We start from the raw sequence: 18,333 nt of genomic DNA on the forward strand, positions 1-18,333 counted from the left end.
GGCGAAGAGGAAATATGCACGATTGATTTGCTGCGCCGTTACCGCGCATGCATACTTTCTCTTCACCATTTCGAATTGAGGATAACGCCAGTGCATGGTTCAGGAACATGAAACCCGCAGAGCGCTCATGAAAAAAAAAAAATTGTCCACTTATACGAGGCCCTCGTTTATGCGGACTATCCTCATTCTGGGACCAGCGCCCCCCACTGGTTGTATGTATGGTATAATGCTACAATCGTAGTAGTCTACTTTGGGTTTTATTTCTCATCATAGATAATTATACGTATAGAATATAGAACTAAAATAGAAAAATGTTTAAGACTTCTAAGAATTAAAAATGTTATCTTCAGAACTCAGAAGCATCTCCAGCCACTAAGAGGAATCTTGCTTTGGATCTACATGTACATGTATGTGCACTGGGTATGTGCCTTTACAATGAACCTGGATCTTAAAGTAATAAGATGTATTGAAACAACACATTTTTATTCGAATTCATCTATTATGTGCCAAGAGAAAAAAAGTGAAAATGAGGTATCCATCAACTTGTTCTTGGCTATTGAATGCCTTTTAACCCTCAGAATAATTGTAGTGAGACAAAGCCTGATTGTGTTAAACTGGAAACATAAACACTGCCCTCTGTCAACCACATTCTCACAATTTCAATATAACATCATTTTCAATGAAATAAACTAAATACTGAACAAAATTTGACAGAATAAATTAAAACAAAAACCATTGGACAAAACCAGAAACAATTCAATAGCATCTTTAATATTAAATATATAAAAAAAAATGGCATCCTATCACTAAAAATACCTATCTTAGTTACAGGTGTACGTTTTGGTTGCTTTACCTTCACAATATATTAAGCTTCAAAAATTCCTTCATTTAAGAGCTGCAAAATTTAATACGCTATACACGTAGCCTACGTAGGTAAAAGCATCTGGTTAGAAGATACCATCCCTTAAATAATTGCAGTAACGTCCATGCAGGCATCAACATTTACTTTTACTTGACAGTCTTTTACTCTTTCACCCATAATCATTTGAATGCCTCAGTGTTTTTTAAATAAATTATTTTTCTTAATTATTATTGATTTTTATATACACACATTATTGTAGGTAACTGGGGGTAATTAGTCCCTCTAAATTGAGATGGTTATTTACATGTATGTCACATACTGTTTATAAAAACATTTTTTCATCTTTTAAGTATAAGAGAGGCATTCAGAATCAGAGTGGATCAACAAATGAGCAGATACTTGTACTGCAAGTGTGAATTAAGTGAGAAATGAATTTAAACTCATTCTTCAGATGGAAATTATAATGGTTACATGCCTCTAGCCGGCTTTGTCTGTTATACGCAGACAATGTTGTTCACAGCTTCATTTACTGGAATTAGCTGCATTATCGCCAGATAACCGAAGACAGCCTTGTGCTATTTCAAGCGACTTCCACGGAACAGTCATTTGGTTCCTGAGATCGTGAAGGACTTCTTAAGGGACTTCCCATCAAGTACAGAGCACTGTCTGTCATATCGAGGAGTGATTTACGAAAGTCTGTTGGTAAAAGTTTTGCTCTAGAAGCATCTTCATTGTGATGTAATGTACGTAGGCACACTTGTCATGTGGCTAGGTAGCTCAAGATACAGTAGTAGGACTTGGAGAGACAATTATCGTAGAAATTGATAGGGTCACTAAACATGTCATTGACAGGTCACTGAATGATGTGCCTTGTTAATTTTCATGTGAGCAATTAGGAATATTGTAAGTGTTTTATTAAATGAATGAATGGATGGATGGTGGATGTAAAAAATCTAATCCCATAATTAAAATCAGTATTTAAGAGATTGTTATTTTTATTTTTTTTGTCTGTGAATTATATTCTGTTCATCTTGTTCACTTTTGGTCATACTAGGGTGGTGTAGAAATCTGCGTTATTACCAGAAATAGATTCTCCAGTTAGCTCTAGAATCTGTCCTTTCTTTTTTTAAGATGAGAATTTGGAATATCACCTTATAGCTATTATAAAGTCACTCTACTTAAATAACTTTTCTTATGAATTCAACTTTAGACACACCTTTTTTGTGCTGACTATGAAAAAGACCTTTGAATGAGTAGCTTGTTGTAAATAGTTCATGAATGCGATGTACATGTACATATAATGGTTGTGTGTCATTTGGCAATACATGTAAGTTAAATCATGTACAAATTAGAATGTTGTTGTTTATTATAACTGAATCAACAAACTTCCTCCAAATGTTCTGCCCTTCCCACTTACACACATACATGTACACATGATTTAGGAATGACTTCCTGGGTGTTGTCTCCCTTTAAATCCAGAGACCTTGCCATGCCATGTTCAAACAAACTTTCATACGCTCACTTGAGGAACAGGTGGTCTGTACTAGTTATACAAATGTACATACGTGCTTGCTACTCTTGCTAGTATTATGAAATATTGAAGGAGCATATGGAAGCTTTGTATTACAGGGTCGGATCAGAGATATAGCATGTGTGTTTAATAGGCAGGCGTCCTCAATGCAATAACATCGGCTACAGTCGCGAGCGGATATTGTGGTACAACTGCTGCTGACACATATAGACCATACTGTACAAACTTCCGTCCCTTTTACACTTGGCCAATTTTGGACGTTGATATGTGTTGCCTAGGAAATGGAATTAGCCAAATACAAACCACATGCATATAGATTTTTTTCTCAGTTGAGCTCAGTTGTACCCTAATTTTAGACCCCTAAAAGAATCAAACATTTACTTGTAACATATTTTTTCTGGCACTTGTACTAAAATGCATGATTATAAGCTAGCACCCTCTGCTTATCTTGCCAAGTTGCCAGAGCACCATTTATTTTCTTTAATAAAAGATAATTTGAGACATATTGGTATTTTATGCCTATAGTACATATATACAAATTAGTTTTTGATTATATAATGACCTTTGTATCATATTGAGATCATATCTTTCTTCTAAATGGATTTATCCTAGCTTTGTTGTAGCTTAATTTTGGGTGCGGAAATAATGACATTTTTAGTAGTAACGTATTAATCTGGCACTACAAAATGAATGATTATTGGCTTTGCTACCCCTCTGCTTATCTTGCCTGAGCAACATGTATTTTTCTAAAGAAAACAAATGATTTGAGACAAAGTTGTATTTTAGGCCAACATCTACATTTATTTAGTAATTCAAATTAGTTTTTGGATTGTCATGACCTTATATTGAGATCATATCTTTCTTAAAAATGGATTTATCATAGGCTTTCAATCCCTGTAGCCATTGAATGTTGACCTCAATGTAGACTTTCTGTGTACTTTGTCATGATGTAGCCAAAGTTATGTTAGCCTATCTATGACTTGCAAAACTCACCCATCACAAGTTTTTCATGACTATGTATCAAAGCCAGGAGGATTGTTTGGTCCTTTCTCTCCAAGACTCGGTCCAACAAAGATTGTTTTTGATAGGAAGAGGATGCAGTAGTGAGGGAAGTCGTTCATTGAGTATTCTGGCAAGGCTGTATGACTGAATCTTCCTATTCAGATGACATATTGTAATCTGAACTACTGTATAGTAGGTTGCTCTATTCTAAGTGGTCTAATTTAGTAACCTATTCAAAGGGGTCATTTCATAAACGATTCTCCAAACATGGGGTGATGTTCTATCATTCAAATAGAATAGTTTTCAAGATATTGGTCTCCTGGTAAAGAAGAATATTTGCCATCGGCTTAGACCTGAGTGAATGTTGAAACCTTCCATATATGTTTCGAGCATGTAGTTTGTACTTTGTTTTTCTAGATATTTATTTGTAAAAATGTACACTAAAAATCATTCATTCACCATAATACTAAACGCTAGTTTTAGGCTTACATGGAAATCTGGGCCCTGTCTTATAAAGAGTTGATATTAATCGCAACTTATTTGCGATTATCTAGGAGACTGCAAATTTGCGATTGATTGGGATTTGGAGGACTTGTGTGATTGATTTGGATCAATCGCAACTTTTTATAATGAGTGAAAATGATGACACTTTCAATTAGTGCAACCTCACTGTCATCTCTTTATGGTCTCTACACTTGAAATTTAAAAACAACTTAAATCAGTAAAAAGCCTTCACCTGCTCATATCTTGCTGTTAAGGTTATAAGATGATAACAAGTATTCAAAAGATCAAGAGATTTGATATTCACTTTGTGTGAGTGTGGGTTTAGTAATTTTTGAGAGACTAGATGAGCTTAGAATGATACATGAGATGGCATAATGAAGAATAAGTCCCTGACCTTTCCTCAGCTTTTCCTGACACGAAACCTTTAATCACTGTACAATTTTAATGATTTCCTCCTAATAATACTCATCTGTGTTTTCTTTCTTTTAATCATTAGCAATGTGGGTGGATATAATACATGTAGGTAGTGTTAATACTGAAAGGAAGTAGACATTGTTCTCCCACAAATTCTGTGGCGCTGTGGGTTTGTACTTTGTAAGACTTGTTCCTTTTGGAGGATCCAGGGTATTGTGAAGCTCAATTAGGACATAAATTAGTCTGACACTTTGAATTTATACCCTAAAGGGACTTGGTAACATTATTAAGATGAGAGAAAATGGTGCTAAGGTAGTGACTTCAATGCTAGATCTACAATTAAAGGTAATCTGAAAGTTTTGAGTGAAAACAGACCATCATTAATGATAACAATTGGGGAAAACTGATCTGATTGATTCTTTAATTCTCCCAACTATATTATTACAATTTAATTACATTTGAGGTGATTGTAAATCGTCACAAAGCAATGCATTGGTTCTATATACCATCCCAGTCCAAGACATTTAAGTGTTGAAAGATTTTTAAAAGCCTCTCTTTTGTCTTATTTACACACACCTGGGACCCATTTCACAAAGTCTTTTTCAATGACAAATGACAAAAATCAAGGACAGATCTGCTGATAACCAATCAGAAGCAAGGATTTCAGTAGCTTATAACAAAAACTGTCATTTGTCACTGATGACAAGTTTTGTGAAATGCCCCCAGATGATGCTCCATTAGCGATACTACTATGTCCCTTTTGCAGCCAACATCAAATTCTGTAGAACTTTGCAGGAATTATGAATATGTCATGTATGTCCTATAGATGAAATTTAAACGTTAGCAGTGTCCTGATTTTCAAATTATACAAGGAAACCCGTTAACTTGCTAGACTTCACTGTCAGACACTATTGAGTGACTGACTGGCTTTTTTCTTCTTAGGTAATAACATAGGTACAATGAGCTGTAAAGGGTACATGAGTATTTGTCTACATCAATAACCTACTTCTTGTAATGGCCAAAACTAAACTGATTGAATCTTTGTGCAGCACAAAACGTACGACCATTCGGTACAATGGTCTGAAAATCAGACTATTACTTACCGACTTGTTAGCACTTACATGTAGGTTGATTTGGCAACTAATAGTAATTATTTTCCCACTTAAAGACATTTTCAAGCCCCTTTTTGGGGGAAGTTCTAAATTAGTATTATCTTTCAAATGCCGTTGGAATTTAACCTTTTCATTTTTTGGGCCTGCAAATGGGACATACACTGTAGTACCTTTAAAATCACTATTCATTTGAAGCATTGATCATATTTTTTTGTACAGATTTAATTCTCTTTTAGAGGAGTTTGTGTCACATTTATTTAGAAAAATAAATAAATAGGCGATCCAGATTGACAATTTGTTTGGCCTGTATTCCCCTGTTAACACTTTTAAATGAGGGGGGGGGGGATATTGAGGGGCCCATTTATTTCAGGCATATGTTTGCAGTCAGGCCATTCTTTCTGATTTAAGGTCACCAGCAAACAGTATATGCATACGTGTGTTCTATCGTTAGAGTATCTTAGTCACGATAATCCCCAGTCATGATGTATTTTGCATGACACGCAGCTGAAATGTATTCTCCAAAGCAGGTGCTAATTCGACCCTGATTCCAATTATTAATAATTTAACCCCAAGGTCTTGAACTAGACTATTCCCAGCCTTGAATCATCCAAATAACACGGCACTCCAGTCCACTAATCATTGAATCATTTCCGTATCTGACGAAAAGCCTCTCATTTATTTCCTCATCTAGGCTTGATATCTTATTTTATTTTGTTGTGTGTGTTAAAAAGCCTTATTTTTCTCGCAGGTCTTTTTAAACAAGTCAATGTTATCCTTTCCTTATTCATTTATCTTTTTTTTTTACTTCATGTAAGTAAATCTGGGTATAACACCCAATCAAAGCATACATCGTTTGAAAGGTCTCTAGTACATGCTTTTCCTGTTTGGTTCATCATGTTCTGCTATCCTATAGTTCACTCTGTCTGTGCCATGTTGAACAACTGACAACAACTCTTGTCCTGAGATGGATTTGTTGTATCTCACTGCTTTCAAAGCAGTTTTTTGTATAATCTACACTGTAGGCTATAAAGCCTTCTCTATTCTTTTGGAGTTTGTGGTTTTTACGTCTACCTTATGATCACTATCATCCTAGAGGATGAGTTTGAATATCTTTATAGACCCTTCCTTGTGAACTTGGGCCAGGGGGCATAGTCATTTCCTTATTAACCGGTAGGGACAAGCTGTCCACCACCCTTCTTCATTTACTCCTCGCAAGAATAACAACAATGATAATGATTTAACTCCAAACTTATTTCCCAATAACAATATTGACAAAGGAGAGACAGATAGAGATAAATTGATAGATGGATAGATAGATCTATACATTCATTCATACATACATAAAGTTAGAAGTTGAGACTTTTCACAGAATCATTTAATTTATTTTTAACTTGTTCTATTTTCTGAAGTACTCCAAAAGAGACCACTAGAGTGTAGTTTTACAACCACATTCTAGATAGATAGATGGATGGATGGATAAATAGATAGATAGATAGATAGATAGATAGATAGATAGATAGAAAGATAGATATGTAGATGGATAGAAGAAGAAGTTTTGAAACAAGAAGAAGAAATGGGGATAGGCTGTAGACGCTGGCTGGGTAAGGAAGTAAGCTTAATGGGTGATTAGCATGTGAAACAGGATGTGCCTCCTTGGCAGGCAGCTAGGGTGCTGTCCCCCGTCCAGCATTCACCAATGACTCACACCCAGTCCTAGGACCGTCCCCCTATCCCCCCTTACAGACCCCACTTGCAGTCAACACACGCACCCTTACGCTCACGTACCGCACTCAGCTTAACGCACATCCCACAGAGTCTCTCAAACTCTGAAAGTCGGTCGCTGAGCCCTGCATGCATTGTTAAGGCATATCAGTTTTCATAGTTTGTCATGTGCGCCCCCCGCACACGTTGTTGTTCCCGCTTTGCGAACATCGTCGTGGAGGACTCCTACTAGGTGATGATACAACTGTTTTCGTTACGAGGCGTTGTTTACGTGGGGAGTGTATGTTCCCTTTGATTTCTGTGGTTCTCGCCCCTCGTAGAGAGCGTCCAGACCTGAGGAAGGGATGATAAGTGAATGATATGTTTGTTGCTTGATCAGATTTGGATCTAGGACTAGGGAGTTATAGTGTCATTTTGTGGAATCAGCAGGACCTAGCAAGTTAGCAGCAAAATGAGTCTGGATTTTTTGGTAAGTTTGCTTGTATGAATTGTATGCTACATACATGTACATGCTCAAATAGAGAGGTACACATTTACGGTATTTCTGCCAGAAAATGAATCTCCTGCCTTGATTTATTTTTTGTTTGTTTCAGTCGCCTACTGTGATGAGGTCGAGTACATGTAACATGTTAAGTTATCATTACCTTATACTTGGCCAAAAATGGAGGATGCATGTATTATAGATCAGTTTACGATTAAGCAAGTCCTTTGTAGTTTCTAGATATAAGAACTTTGCACCTGATCTCTGCTGGATTATTATTTTCACCGGTGATGTATACATGTAAGTATGTTTTCAAGGTTTTTTGACTAAATTGAAGAAAAATTAGCAAAACTGGAAAGTGACCATCACACAAAAGGATGGAACTGATAGAGAAGCAAGCCTTAATAAGGAGTTTCAGATATATGAGATGACAGAGAGAGAGAGAGAGAGGGAGAGAGAAGAGGAGGGGGGGGGGGGCGGAGAGGGTGGGGTGGGATTAGGGCCGGGGAGTTTGTGGTAAAGAAAATGTTGAATACGAAAGAATGGCCTGGCATATTTGAGAGACTGCCCAACATTTGTCTCGTTTAAAACCACACACTAAACCATCACACATATATGCACACATGGGACCATGTATCGCACATGAACGTGGTACAATGATATGACAGTTTAGTACATTTAGTGTGTATAATTTTTGAATAAATATATATTCAATTAATTACACACATGCTCTACCAGATTCATTTGATTTCTTTGATGTTTGACTCTATTTTTCGAAACACTTAAAGAAAATTGCATTGGTTTCATTCTAAATATTAGTAGTATATTTGTAAAGCACTTAGAGACATTGCATTAAGCGCTATACAAAAGCTAAATATTATTATTATTTTCCATTACCCCAAAACCAAAGATTACCTTTAAGCATCACTTTAATCCACTCAACAAGGGGTGAGGTTGCACCCAGGTAAACCGGTAATCCATGTTGATGAACACCTGTACACCTCTTAATTCATCTGCTCATTTAGAGTCAGATGGGCAGTAACTCTATGAAAAATTATACAAGTTAACGCCCTTCTGGCACCCAAGAGATGAATTGCTCACAAGGATTCACCTGCTACGGGTTTCTGCTTTATCATGACACATGACTATGTTCCCTTTTAGATTCTGAATTAGATGTCATTGAGGTGTGTGACCCAACCCCCCATCTCATCGCAACTCCTGGGCGGGGTGGCACAAAGGTCATTATGACAAAAAGTGCACACCTGTATTCAGATAATTGGTTCTGATTAAGGGATGACTATCAGTCTGGGGAAGGAGGAGCTTGAGCTATTAAAGAAGCGAGAGCTAGGGTTTCTTTATTTGCAATTTGTTGTTGCTGGTATTGTTTGTCCGATAGCAATTTTCATGACAAATGTTCACTTATACTTCCAACTGAAGGATAAATAGACACCACAAATTGTGGGTATGATCATTTTTCAGAGATAACGGCACATGCTCCTGCAACAAATGCTCTGCAGTCGATTATGTTCAACCCCAGACCAAACACTACCAAACCCTGAGCCTAACCCTTCCTTAAGCCTAAACCTAACCCTAAACTTAACTCTAAACTTAACCTTAAACCCAATCACTACCTTATTAATCATACACTTTCAATAGTGATACCTGGTGCAATTGTTAATAGAGCACTATTCTTTCAGGCAGAGTAACAATGAATTTCAATTAATATCATGAAGATACATTAGGTAGGTTTAGGATTGATCCAGGGATCTCCCTGATTGATCTAAACATTAACCCATGGTTGACAATTCACACTCCAGATTTACCTCCAATAGCAACTAACAACCATTGCTTTCCTTAATCTGTATGTAAGAACAATTCATCTGCCAAGAGCAAGACAGACATCAAATGGTATCATTGAATACTGACAGAGTTACCCCATTAACTACAAGAACCAGTTGATCCGTGTGTTAAGCCTATCACAATGAGAGAATTCTGTAGCCAATGGGTTATGTCCTTCTGGCTCTCGTCAGTTCAATACAGTGAGCTTCCATAGAGACAGCATACCTATGAACACCACCTGTGTGCACTCTCACTAAAGACAACTTCCTCAGACTGGGGGCAATTATATCCTAATGGAGGCCAATTACCTATATGCTAGCCATCTAGTGCTAGGTAATGACCAATTCCTGTGAAAATCATTCAGTGTTTTCCCCTCTGGTCATCTACAGTAGTACATACATGTAAATGTACATAATATGTTCTGTGCATTTTGAGGGATGAGCTTGCAGAATTCCCTACCTTAGGGCATGGACAAAGTCACATGGATGTCTGCATGTGGGCCAAGCGATGTACAGTGACACATGTTTGTTTCCTTTTGATGGAGGAATGACTGTGTTTATTATGAGACATAACCTTAACTGGCTCAGTCGTTCGTAATAAACACAGGTCTGCTTAATTTTCATAAATAAATAAATAAGAGTCTGTTATCCATTGGCATGCGGTTGACCAACTTTAGTTTTCCATGAAACTTGGCCAATGTTCATCATATCACCTCGACATGAAAAAGTAACAAATCAGTAGAAGTTAAAATAAACCAATTGGCACCAATGTTCATGCTTAATATGAATTAAATTGAAATAGAAATCATTTAGGTAGATTAAAATAACATTTTATAAGTTTCTCTTATATCATTCAAGCAGGACGTATGGCCCCAAGGCTTTACTGCTTGAATGCCAAGTTTGTTTCCAAAATTTGGCATGGAAAATTTTACTCTACATTTATATATTTGGACACTATAAAAATGTGATTCCATGAATTATCATTCAATGGACTGGCCAAAATGGAAGGGGCCGGCAAAGCCAAGAACGTGCTTGAAACCATCTGGTCAATGGCTACTGGCCAGAACTAAATTTAGAAATAATTTGTGTTTGTCCAATCACATTCTTTAAAGGAAATTGGTCTGGGAGTTTGTTTATTGGCATTAAAATCCCCATGTCTGGCTGATTATTATTTGTAAGTTGGAACAAGATAATGTAAAATTATCATTTACATCGTAGTTATCATAATGTCTACAAATCCAGACTTTTACTATTAACTATTGTATAATTTAGTGCATTGAATTTGCATGATTATTGTAACACTTCAAATTCTTAGCCACATTAGTCAAAACATTGTGATACCTGTATATTGGCATTATATTCTTACCCACAATAATCAGGGTCATTCGCTCCTCAACTTACTTAACTTTAAAATATACCGAGATTCAATTCGGTTGTTACCAAAATAATTATTCATCCACAGTGGGATATTGGAAACAATAGAAATTAAATTTTGAAACTAATACCAATGATTCTTGCATGTTTGCTATCAACTTTGATAAAGCAACATTGATATGTATATGATTTAAGTCCAAGGACAAATACAGGAATAAGTTAAAAGTGTACCAATCACACAAAAAGTAGTTTTTGTATATCGACATGTAGAATGTGTAAAATCAACCTAAAAAATCTTGACCTGACATTCTATGGGCTAAAAGACAGGAGTATAAAGAAAATAAAGAAAAATATAAAACCGTGCAAACGTAACCCAAGTTGGACTTAAATTTTTGTGAGTCCTTTTTTAAGTGAGCATGGAGTAGGCTACTCACAAGTTGCCTTTATGTAAACGGAGAGTGTATTTATTCTTTACGGAAGTAATATTTGAAGCTTGTATTTTTAATATACTATTACAACTGAAACTACATGTAGTAACATACGAAACTAATTAGTTGTTTGTGATTAGTACATGTACACTTGAGTAGATGTGAGTAGAGTACAATGGCGCTTGTTTACAATTTGTGAGCTATAAATATGTCACAGATTTACAACCTAGTCACTGGATATTAAACTGAATTGTTTTCTCCCCCTCCCGCTAATTCCCTTCATCACATGTCTCGCAATAGTAAAGTCAAATTTATTTGATGGATTTACTTGTTAGGTTTGTCAGCTGTTATGATTGTTAACCTTGCCCTCTGCGTTAATACATGCCTATCCTCGCCTCTGCAATTGTAATATTACCTAATATTCTTTTCATAATGCACATTCCTCTCTCATTTTGTGTAATTTTTATTTCTCATGAAATGTATCAAAACAAAATTTATGATTGAAAATTTGAAAAGAAATAGAATTTCTGCATTTTTAAAAAGAAATGTAGACATTTTGGCAGTATGCAAATGTTTATAAATGCTTAATTATCGAAACACACATGTACAATTGCCTGCCTTCATTGTCCCAACTTCTTTTTGTTTTTACTGGGGGGGGGGGGGGGGGGGTGCGTATTGAAAATGCCACAAACTCGCTTTTAAAACACAGCAACACCCCCCTTATAAAGCCCTACATGAACAGCCTAATACATGTACATTAATCATGGACTTACAATTTGAAAGCTTTAATATGACTAGTCATGGAGAAAAATGTACAGTGGTTACATTTCTCTTCAGAATTTGACAGACTTGTCATGTGAACTCACCACAAAGGCCACAAAAACAATTACATGAAAGGCCACTGTTTAAGTCTTCGTAGTGTGGGGCGGTCATGAGATCCAGCCTTCCAACTATATTTAGAATATGAAATGATGTCACATGAAAGTTGTCTTTTTTTGGTTGTCTTGCAAGTTTCTAAGAACTGTGACCATGCCAAGATTCATGTGGATGAAGGTAATTTGCGACCTTATTAAAATCCTTAACCACCTACACATACTCCATTGATGATAAAAATGATAGTTAAATTATGGTTTATTCAAACTTTCCTGTACTTCATCATATTTTTTATGTTTCTTGATCTCTTAATTGAATTCAAAGTTATATTGTTTATCACCCACAGGATTGGTGATTTATTTATTTATTTTATAAACAAATGCATCACTTGATTAAAAGTAATCCATTGTATTTATTTTTATACAACAATTTGATGATTTAGAATTTAAATCTATATTTTAAACCACTAATTTTGATTAAATATTTTTTTTAGGGGGGCAGCTCTGATTATTTGACACAGTTTACATGTCTGTTCAGAGTTTTGCAAGATCAAAGTAATGTTAAAATAATATTAAACATGCATCACTAGCTCACAATATAATTGAACAGAATTAAATAATAGCATTGCCATTGGTAAATAAATATATGCAAATTAAAATTGTTCAAGCGTTGATTAAACAGAAGTAGAGACATTAGTATCAAATGTACATTATCTGAATGGACTTGCACTGGACATCGTGATCAGTCATGTCTGGAGGCCACGAGGTAAAGAGAGGGGCAAGTCTAGGCCGCCTGGTCGAAGGGAAGTCACGGATCAATGTAAAGGATGATCAAAGGAAGGGATATAAGATGATGGGTCTGATGATGATAAGGATCCAGAAGAACGAGGAAAGGTTGTTTCCTAAATGAAAGGGAAACTCTGTTTTAGGTTTGAAAGTCTGTAGTTTTTGCCCTGATGTGACAGTGTTTTGGATTGCATTAAGGCATGGAACTTGTGAAGTTGTTGAGTTATTGTACTTCTTAAGTAGATGTAAAGTAATTATATCTCAATATGTTTTACCTGTTATTTAAAAAAAATATTGCGTTTACGAGAAAAATAATAACATGATTATATTGATTATTTCTAGACTTTGCTAAAGGGCTATGACCCTTGATGTAAATGCATTTTGTGGTCCTCATGCAGAGGTCTACTCTCTATACTTGAATACAAGTAAATATAGATATAAATTAGAAATTGGCTCAGTGAAAGTCTGAAAGAATTGTCTCAGAAAAATTCAAAAGTTATGAAGGTTTTAAGTTTTGATGATCCTAACACATCCGTGCGACCTTCTGTGCGACCCTGTTACATCCTTTTGAGTTCAATTGTCCTTTTGTTTTATACAGTTGATTTTCAAGATTTATTATAAGTGAATGTTAGCAAGCCTTGAATAGACAGTGGCTCTAGAAGAATAATGCAATCCATCAATTAGTCAAAATCATTACAATGCAATTCATCAATTAGTCAAAATTAGACATAATAGGACTAAACTATTGCCAAATTGACATACCAAAATCAAAGATTCAACCATTCTTGATTTTGGTTCATTAAAAAGAAAGAGTGATTAGATCACAATAGAGTGCAATGAGCTGTCCTTTGTGTCGTTGTTAGTGCAAGTACATTTGTAAACATCCTGTATTGGATAAACAGAAGTCTTTGGGCATGTTGGTCATTAACACAGGGATTAATTAATTAACAATTGTGGAAACCATAACTGTAAGGGCTGTGAACAGGAGAGTGTGGGGATAATGTAACAGGGAAGTGTCCTTACTGAGCTGAGAATGCAATATCTTTGGTATTTATGGACGAGCGCCTTATGTTTATTCACACTAATGTCTTAGAGGATTAGCTTTTTGATACATTACACTGGTCATGTATAATAGAAACATCTAGCAAGATAAAGGGAAAATGAACCTGAAACCCTGCTTTCAAGATTGATAATGTCAAAGATGGAAAGTGATAAAGGAAAATGATACAGATGAGTTCCAGTAGCACCAACTTGATATTTTAATATAATTTGTTCCTTTGAGGTATTGGGTTTAGAAATTTTGTTCAAATATCACTGGTTGAAATCATAGCTCATTTGTTCTGCAATGGAAGTCTCTGAAAAGTTTTATTTTTATGTTCAGTTGTTCTTTAATTTAGTCCATTATAGTTCCAGTAGCACCAAGTCTTATAATATCATTTGTTCCTTTGAGGTATTGAGTTTAGAAATTTTGTTCAAATATCACTGGTTGAAATCATAGCTCATTTGTTCTGCAATGGAAGTCTGTGAAAAGTTTTATTTTCATGTTCAATTGTTCTTTAATTTAGTCCATTATGATACGGTATACACAATGCGGTAAATAGCCTCAAAAGAAGAAAAAATGCCATGGCAAAACTAACTGACATGTAGGTATAGTGTACTTAATTCACTTTTCTTTATCTTAAAACACACTTCTCTTTTCCTTGCACAATATGAAGATGATGGTCAACATAATTTGATTTAAAAACAAAAACTTCTATCTTTGCAACTTATGAAAAGATAGTCCAAACTATTTGTTGAAAAGAAACAAAATTAGCTGATTACTTATTTGATCAAATGATGATGTCAAATTCATAATATAGATTATTGCCATTGATGCCAACACATGGACTACCATGTGACCTTTTGACTATAGAATTCATATGTACTAGGCCTGAGTCAAACCGTTTAACCGACGGTTATCCGACCGCATTCATCAAAACCGTTTAGCATTTCTCGCTCCGTTAACCGTTATTTGCATACATTTTGGAATGTGCTAATAGCCGATGATAAAGATAATCAAAGAAACCGCAGTGTAATGTTACACCCTGGCCGCTGCGCACCAGCTTTCTGGCAGCAGTAATCCCCATGAATGAATTTGTAAACAATAAAACAACCAGCCCCCTTCTCTCTTTTCTCACCCTCTTTATTCCCTTCTCTCTGCAATGTGTTCATCGCTCATGTACCTTTTCTTATTACTGCACTCTCAGCTCACAACTTTCTAAATGTTTACACATTCGATGGTCAGTTCCTCTCACATCCCTTCTCCCCCGAGTCTCTCTCTCTCTCTCTCTCTCTCAATATTAATATCCATCCCTTGCCCGACTCGCCCCCTAAAATAATGTTCATATATAAATAAAATACAAAAATATTGATAACAATAATAATTGAAGTTTTAGAAATATCAATCAACAAAGTCTTGGATATTGTGAGTAATTTAAGTTTTTGATCATTCTTCTAATTAAGCCGATTAACACAGCCACCCTTTCTATCTAGTCTCACTTGTTTTACTTCTTTACTCTCTCGTGTCCCTGCCTCGTCCATGCAGGGACATGCAGGGATATGCTAGCCCATGCATGCTCTCTCAGTCACACACACATGTACACACACAAACCTCCGGCGCCCAAATACACTGTACATACACACAGATGGAGAGCTCATGCTTGTCACATGCACACATGTGGGCGTGGCTTCTTGACCTCCCACTGAACTGGGTACGGTGAAAGCACGCGCGGTCACCAACCTGTAATTTATGCTGGTATCAAACTCCACCCACATAGCTAGAGAACCTTCCTGATTGGTCACTAACTTGGATCAGCTCATTGCAGGGTGTGTCTTGGGTGTGTGTGATACACACTTCCACATAATTTCATATGGCAATGATACATGCAGGGAGCTCTCTCCCTGACCATGCGCAAACATTGCATTGCAAAGGCATATATAAACACGTCACAGATCAGCTATCTTCACAGAGTAACTTTGCAAGGTTAAAGAGAAGGTTGAGTACTGGTAAAAAAAAAAAAATTATTTCTCACAGAATCAAACGAAACTTACACTGAATGTTGAAGATTACAAATAAATGACATGTCCGAAACAATTTTGGAAGAAAATGTATACTGACTGAGTAATGAGCATAGAAAGACAAGGAATCAAGGTAGTACCAACCCCGACACCATGCGTGTTGTCCCATACATAGCTTTCTGTGTATGTGCTTGTTACTTTACCAAGACTCGGTCAAATTTATTATGATTTTGATGACTCCAGAACCTTGCAGTGCACACCAATACTTACATGCTACATGATCAACTGTTTCTGATCCTTTCCACACCTTTTCTTTCACAATGCAATCGCATTACCAGTACTAAAGTTTATCTTTAATCATGATATCAAATTCAGATGAGGAATAATAAGACATGTTTTATGTTGTTTATTACTGGTCTCTGTTTATCAGGATGACCCAATTTGTGCCATAGTCCGGGGCTGGGAATGCTCAGCCCTACAGTCTGAAGACCAGCAGGGTTCCGAGCTACAGCACTATTACAAATACTGTATTTTCACTTTTTCAGATTATTATAAAACGGTTAAACGAAACCGCCCGTATACTTTTAACGGTTAACCGTTTAGCACAAAAACCGTAATGACTCAGGCTTAATATGTACATGTCTTTCTAAGTACGTTCTCTGACGTTTAAATTTAAATGCTACAAGATACTATGACACTGTCAGATAAACCACAGCTCAAATGATTCACTCATCTAAACACATGTGTGGTCAAACGCTTCAGACCAACCTGTCCATTTGATCAGATGAGCTAAAATGAGAAATTCTTGTTTTTGATAGGGGCAAAGCTAGACCATTCAATTTATAGGTTAAAGCTAAACTTGAACTCTGGTATGGGAATCCTATGTCAAGAGAACATGGCTATAATTCATTTTGGATTGTTTATCCTGCTGTAGATTGATTGTTTGAACCATTAAAAAAAAAAAAAAAAATCTCACAAAAACTTGCTGGGAATCATCTTTTGGATAAAAACCCAACTCACATTTGCGTAATAGTGATCTGTGTTAAGCACATGGTGTCGGACCTACTTACCTTGATTTTCTTATCTTTCTTTGCTCATTACTCAGCCCCTATACATCTTTTACCAAAATCGTTTAGCACATGTCATTTTGTTTGATTCTATGAGCATTTATTTTCTATCATTACCAGAGCTCAAGCTTATCTTTAACTTGTGTTACATGCATATAAGAAAAGTATAAACATGATTAATCCATCGACTCCTGAATTCTCTCATTCCCATACGCTTTGATGTAGGAGCCACCCGGTTCCGGTAGTCAATAGGTTAAGCTATGAAAGCCTACCAGCAGAGGTACATGTACATCTGTGTCATCTGTCATTGTTTGAAGATCCGGATTTGTATATCAAAATTGTGTGAATTTTCTTGCAGTAGATCTCTCTGGATTCAATGCTATGAAAGCCTACATGTACCAGCATACATTGTGTCATCTGTCATTGTTTGATGATCCGGATTTGTATATCAAATTGTTCAAATTTTCTGACTGTACATGAATATCCCGCTGGATTCTAAATCAATTCCCCTATGTACACCTGTATGTGGATAGCAGTTGCTTGTGACAACATCAAAAGCTTGTGTGAGATTTGTCTGACAGGTATGCACAATGGGATCTGCATTCTGAGTAGCAAAATATGATAATTCATAACAGATAAATGGGGAGAGTCCCCAAATATGATACATCTTCTCCAAACCTGCCATATCCAATGCAGACAACTTAGACTTTATTTAGTAAAATTACATGTATTTACAGTTTAGTAAAAATACTATTTATTTTTCTTCATTTTTCCATTTTTAAAAACAATAATTATTTGTAGACAATCTTGATAAGAAACGGCAAATTATTGATGAATAGCTCATTTTTCATTGGAGTAGCCTACGCTTTCATTAAAAAAAAAAAAATTGAAATATGGTATGATATGAAAATGCTGCTGTAAATCATCTCTTCATCCGTGTAAAAAATGGAGTATCCTAATTCAAAGTGCAGTGTGTGTGTGTGTGTGGTTTAATTGCATTTTTAGTCATTCAGCCTTCATACCATGATCCACAAACTGGGACATTTTCTATGGATTTTCTAACATTTTATAAGTGAGACCGTTCAACCACACTGTACTTAATCACACACACGCTGTGGTGTAGACGCTTAATGTAAAACATCTGGTTCAAACTAGACCTTAACCTTCCATCAGGGAAGTAGGTCTGCTTTTTATTTTTAACCAACGTTCCCTCCCTGAATTACCATTAGCATCCAGATAAAAATAACCTAAAATTGAGTTTGTTTTTTAAAATATTCAGTTTG

At 35.9% G+C, this 18,333-nt stretch overlaps 1 protein-coding gene across 1 annotated transcript in view; it reads left to right on the forward strand.

Moving 5' to 3' along the window:
• Positions 1 to 18,333, forward strand: part of LOC105446069 (WASH complex subunit 2-like) — a 49,518-nt gene that overhangs the window by 723 nt on the left and 30,462 nt on the right. The window lies entirely within an intron of this gene.

The sequence above is a fragment of the Strongylocentrotus purpuratus genome, unplaced genomic scaffold (assembly GCF_000002235.5).
Source record: "Strongylocentrotus purpuratus isolate Spur 01 unplaced genomic scaffold, Spur_5.0 spur5_scaffold_14, whole genome shotgun sequence".
In the NCBI taxonomy this organism is placed as follows: Eukaryota; Metazoa; Echinodermata; class Echinoidea; order Camarodonta; family Strongylocentrotidae; genus Strongylocentrotus; species Strongylocentrotus purpuratus.